We start from the raw sequence: 6,000 nt of genomic DNA, 5'->3' as shown, positions 1-6,000 counted from the left end.
GTTCATCTGTTCAGGCAACTCTCTCCCACTGATCCATAGACCAGTCGCGATGTTCCCGGGCCCAGCGCAGGCGCAGTTGGCGATGACGCTTGGTCAGCAAAGGCACGCGAGTGGGATGTTTGCTGTGTAGCCCCATATCCAACAGTGTCTGCTGAACAGTGTGCTCCGATACTTTTCTACTTGGCCCTGCATTGTATTCGGCTGTCAGCTGAGCCACTGCCTGGCTCCGGTTTTGCTTCACCATGCGAGACAGTTACCGACGACCTTCTTCTTTGATAGCGTGTGGACGTTCAACACCATGTCGTCTACTGCTGGTTTCACTGTCATTCATCCACTTTTCATACGTACTAACAACTGTTAGTACGTATGTAGATCGCGAACAACCCACGAGTCGTGCAGTTTCGGAAATACTTGTTCCAAGCCTTCGAACTATTACAATCTGCCCTCTATGAAAGTCGCTTAGATCCGCAGCCTTTCCCATCACATACAGAAGTAAGTGAAAGAATAATTCTTCAGACTCTCCAGCAGCAGTTAACCTTTTAACTGTCATGCCCGAGATTAGCACTGGTGTTCGAAAATGTCACGTCCGAGTATTTCTCGGGGTAATTTTTTTCTGAGTGCATCGTATACCCGAATATATATAGGGAGACGTTTATTTCGGCTTCATCTCTTTGTCAAACCCGACTGTATCTCGGGAAAAGTTAATGTGCGCTCAATAAATCATCAAAATAACTTGACAGTTAAAGGGTTAAATACCACTCCACCTGATCACGTGCCTTCCACGTCATTCAGGCGCGTTCATCGCAAAATGTAGGGCTGGTCATAATGTTTTGGCTCGAGTGTACACTTTGGCTTCAGACACTCAGGAAGCGGCCACGCACCAGTTTTCTAGCTATAAACTAGTTGTTGCCCTAAAATACAATGAATAAGAATGAGTTCTTAATATTATCCAAAATGAATATCTTCATAACCTGCAACAATTTTCATCTTTAATCTCAGTCTATAAAACTTCATATTTTGAAATCATAATATAGATAATTTTTTTTTAAATTTAAGTAGCAGTATAGGAATTATTTTATGAATCTTAGGTAGATTTCCTTTAAAATGAAAGAACAATGAGAAAATTTATTATCTGACATCTAGAAGATTCACACAAAGATGTAATACGATATTTAAGATAACCACTTCTTATCGAAGTCCAGTTGCAATATCAACAAACCGTAGGTCATGATGCATCCAACTGTGCTGAGCATTAAGCATCTGTTAATCTCGATCATGTTAAAAATCGTAAGATGCACAACTTTCATTTCACAGATTACTCTCAAAAGATTAACTGTACTTTTCTCAACAGGTATTCCTGAATACTTTTTTATGTAAGCGTCTCTGTAAATGTCTTGAAATTTGACTCGCGCATTTGTAAGTGATTCCGGAATTTTAGATGCACAAATGAATATACTGAAAACCGAAACTAAGCCGATAATTAACATTAGAGTTGATTCTTGTACACTGATAACTAGAGGAACTCTTACATATCCAAGAGCCAAATTAAGAGCTGTGAATATATTCATAAAGAAAAGCAGTAAAACTATGAAAAGGGGGAATGAGTAACATTCTTCCAACAATCTGTAACTATATAATACTGAGTTGTACAGTTTCAGGTGAGTAATTAGAACTTGAGGTGAAACTGATACGTTATTGAAATGTAACTGTATAATTTTGTTTAACATGCAGCACAGGACATTGTATGTTACTGTAAATAAACACGGTACCAAGTAAATGCTGTAATATACGACAGCACTGAGAAATGTCAGTGTTTCTTCCAGTGGTTGATTCGATGAAAAACTGTAACCTATCAGCCAGAATTGGATGTATTTCGGATGCCTCCAATAATACTGCAAAATTATCAAAGACACAGAAAATATCAACGGTATTGAGAAAACCGCAAACAAACTCACATTAATTAATCGTGGTTTCATGAGACTCTGTGTTGTTTTTGTGTAGCTCAGACTGATGAAAATACGAAATAGTTTGCGTAGAAATTTAGCTCTCGATTTCATCATATACCACAAAGATAAAGAAATGCAGTTACAGGCAATGCCTGAAATCCAGGTTTTGGAAAATTCTCCATACTTGGTAAAGAGCAGTATATGGTAAACGAACATGAAATGCAAATAAACACATACTGGATATGCTTTTTGTTTAAAGCATTTCCTTGAATTCGCGTTCAAATCAACGTCAATTCCAAAAATGATCAGTATCTTCAATAACCATGAATGCATCAAAAGTGATCTTATCGGTGAGAATAGATGAGTGTTTGCAGATTCCTTGTGGAAAGAATACTGATGCATAGTATCTCCAGAAACTTGCATCTGCGATTTTTTCTTCAAGAAAGCACTGTAGTGTACTTCACTGTAGTGTCTTTACGTAACCAACAAGGAACTCCTTATGCAGGTTCGGAAATCTTTTGTTGCATATTGTTGATAACAGGTCAAAGCATATTAGCAAAAAGGCTTCCAAAAATCTATAATTTTTAAGTTACCTTTTTAAGGAATTTATCTTAAGCAGGAATAAAATGGAAATAAGCGCGCGCCTGGGAAATTTAAAACTTTGATCCAGCGTTGAGAAGACCTCGTTTTGAACATTTGTATTTTAAAGTGATAAGATCCGAAGATTAATACCGCAGAAAATAAATCACGTATCAGCTGCTCATAAAAAGGCCTTATTTCTTTTCAAGTTGAAAAGTTAACAAAAGCAAATTAACAATAGCAACACATTTAACTTTAAATAGGCTTAATTAACAATAAAAGTTCAAATTCTTACTGAAAATATGTGAGCTAGTGTATAGTGATAACATAAGCAAATGGAGATAGAGTAATTTGAATTTATGGATTCATACACATTTTGTTAGGTAAAATAAATAAAAAAAACATCCAACCAGGTTTATTTTTATTGGTCAAGCAAGAATTTTTTTTCAGAAACCACTGAAGCTTTCCTGTACAATCCATTTCGAACTTTTTATTCCTTGGTGCCAGTAACGTTTGTAACGAAATATTGATCATAAAAAATCCATTTCTTGCTTTGAAATCAAGTGTATAATAACAAAACATTCAAAATATTACATTTAGTAGGTAATTGAGTCAATACATATTTCATTGCAAGAGACTTTTGTATTCATTTGAGAAATGTCAAGCGAAATGATATATTCACAAACGTTCTTTTTCCAAATACTTATTTAGAAAACGAAGGACAGAGAGCCACAATATCGATTATAATCACCATACTGAAATATAGAAACATATCAATAGTGAAATAAACATAACATTTATCATAAAGAGTCTTTAAGGAATTAAACTTCAAAAATCGATATTTCATCAAGAAAATTGCGATGTGCTTAGAATTCTGAACAAAGCAAAATTCTCAACGAAGTTTCAAAAAACGAATTCAGACTATCGACTTTTCCTTAACTTCTACTCTAATCGATCTTAAAAGTATTTGTAAAGGTTTAAAAGCATGGAAAGACGCATATGCAAGTAAAACTTTTCACTAAATTTTGCATTATTTTCTAATTGAATAGTTTTGAAGCGTTTCCACTGTTTAATGGAATAAATATGTATTATTAAATAATAGTAAAGATCAATAATTTATTCAAGCATATAAATTTCTTTTTATTAAAAAAAAACAGAAATATCTTTTCTTCTAGAACTCACCTTTATTGATGAAAAACGTTCAATCAAAATTTTGGAGTACATTTCGTTTCTTCTTTTTCTTTATTTATACGAGATTTCTCGTAGAAAAAATCCTGGGTGTTGTTTCTAAACATTTAAATTCCAAAATAAGTACGCATTTAAAAACTGTACACAAGCAGCTTCCGCTAGCAATTTTATGTCTTATTTTGAAGCTATTCTCCGAAGTTTAAGAAACATGAAAAAATTACTGGAATGACTGGCATGCTTCAAATTCAGAAAAAATAATAAAATTAATCAAAGTAAATATTTACATTCGTATTCATGAAATGGTTGGTGGTGTATTCAACCATGGCAAAGCACGCCAAGGCCATTTGCTCAAGGGGAGGGATGCCTTCGTGGAGGATTTTTTAAGGGAAACTGGCTCGTATACACGTTACACATGGGGAAAACCACGAAAACACCCATGCAGCCAGTCTGTTCACGGGATTCGAACCTCAAACCGAACTACCAGTGTTCAGCGACTTTACCGCTCGGCCGCTGGTGGGCCTATTCATGAAATGTAACGCTTATCTATTTTCCCACCTAATTTTAATCAATCCTGTGTTATTTCAGATACAGGACAGGACAGGACAAAGTGTGCGGAGCACCTGTGCAGCGCCATGGGCAAATTAGGTAACGCTCCAACGCACTAATTATCTAGAGTCACCACCCACAAAACCTCAGGGGCTTTGACCTGTCATTGATCAAGCTTTAGGCCATTGGCGATAATTTTGAAATAACCGCAAAGACGCGCCGCGGAAGACATAAAATATATTCAGCGAAGAATATATGGCTTGACATGTGCATTATCTGGTGACTCAAAAGGGTGCTATATTCCATCACAAACGCCGGAAAACTATCCGAAATGATGATCCTTCTAAACCTTCAGCTTTTAAAGTCATTTCCTGGTTTATTCCATTTTATTATATGCTGTATACATGGAAACACACTACATGGAAAGGAAGGGATGCCCCGTGGAGGACATTTTAAGGCAAAGTTGGCTCGTATCCACGTTAAAAACAGGGAAAATCACACACACACACACAAAAACCTATGCTGCCGAGACTCGAACCCCGGACCGAACAAACCAGTGTTCAGGGGCTTTAACTCTGCGGACGTTGGTAAGTCTCAATACTTAGTTGCTTTCGCTTTGTCAATAAATGGCGTTAGTAGCTTTCTTTCTTCTTCTTCCTTAACTAGAAACTTACTTGAAATATTCGTCTATTTTTATTGCGTGGGCACATATTTCTTCAACCCTATTTTCGCCCCTGCTGCAGAAGAAGAAGGTTCTGTTTAGTCAGCTAAACAAGAAACCTGCAGATACGCTTATTGTTAGAGTATGTATAACAGCTTGCTAATACATTAGTTTCCGAATGTTAAGCAATAAAGGGAAAACTGAAGATAGCTCAAAAAGTATGCAAGCAATTTGGACGAAACTTGGTAATAAGATCTTTTATAATACTTGTAATTTAAAAACACAAAATATTTTACAAAGTATTTACATTTTGTAATATTAATAGGAACACGAAATCTTGCAAAATCCGGGCATAAAAATTAAATACACACACACACACGAAAGGGAAAAAAAAAAAAAAGTTATTCGATAAAAGAATTATGTTTTCTCTTCATTTATAGAGGATACTTTCTGAATTTACGGTTATCTTACATTAATTTACGTTTTCTGAATTTACGGTTACATTTGGCATCAATTCGAAATCCGACCATTCATCTCTTGAATATCTTAACCATACAGGACCTTCCCACCATTTTCGTTTTGCTAGTTTTTTTCGCCGAAGATCCTTGAGATGGAGGATCAGCAGGGAATATGTAATCCAGGTATACCTATTTCCATTGATCGGTTGATGTCAAACTTCTAAATGGGGTATTTGTTTCTAATAGAGTGCTATTAGAAACAAATATACCCTAATTATCCGTCTTCTTGACCCAGTAGAGGGCATCCATTGAATCAGACCAGAAACACTTTTTCACGATGTTTAACTTCAAATCATTTTTAACGGTGTTGGTGAATCTAGAACGGTATTATAAGAAAGTAATTCTAATCGGGATATTCTTGCCTTTTTAAGAGGGCAATATTGGATCTTGCTTGCACAAGCTGACAAGTCACTGCATGTTTTGCTTCCATTCTCAAGAAAATACATATTGCATATGACGACTGGCATGCGTCGCAAAATACGTGTAAGTATAAACGCGTCGAAGTTCTACCCTGGTAATCTTTCGAGGAATTTTAATCTTCTTGATTTCTGATAGTTGACTT

Source organism: Stegodyphus dumicola, chromosome 6 (assembly GCF_044657685.1).
Source record: "Stegodyphus dumicola isolate Sdum_Otavi_A_Nest chromosome 6, ASM4465768v1".
Taxonomy (NCBI): Eukaryota; Metazoa; Arthropoda; class Arachnida; order Araneae; family Eresidae; genus Stegodyphus; species Stegodyphus dumicola.
The sequence above is the reverse complement of the archived record's forward strand: the minus strand, read 5'-3'. Positions refer to the sequence as shown.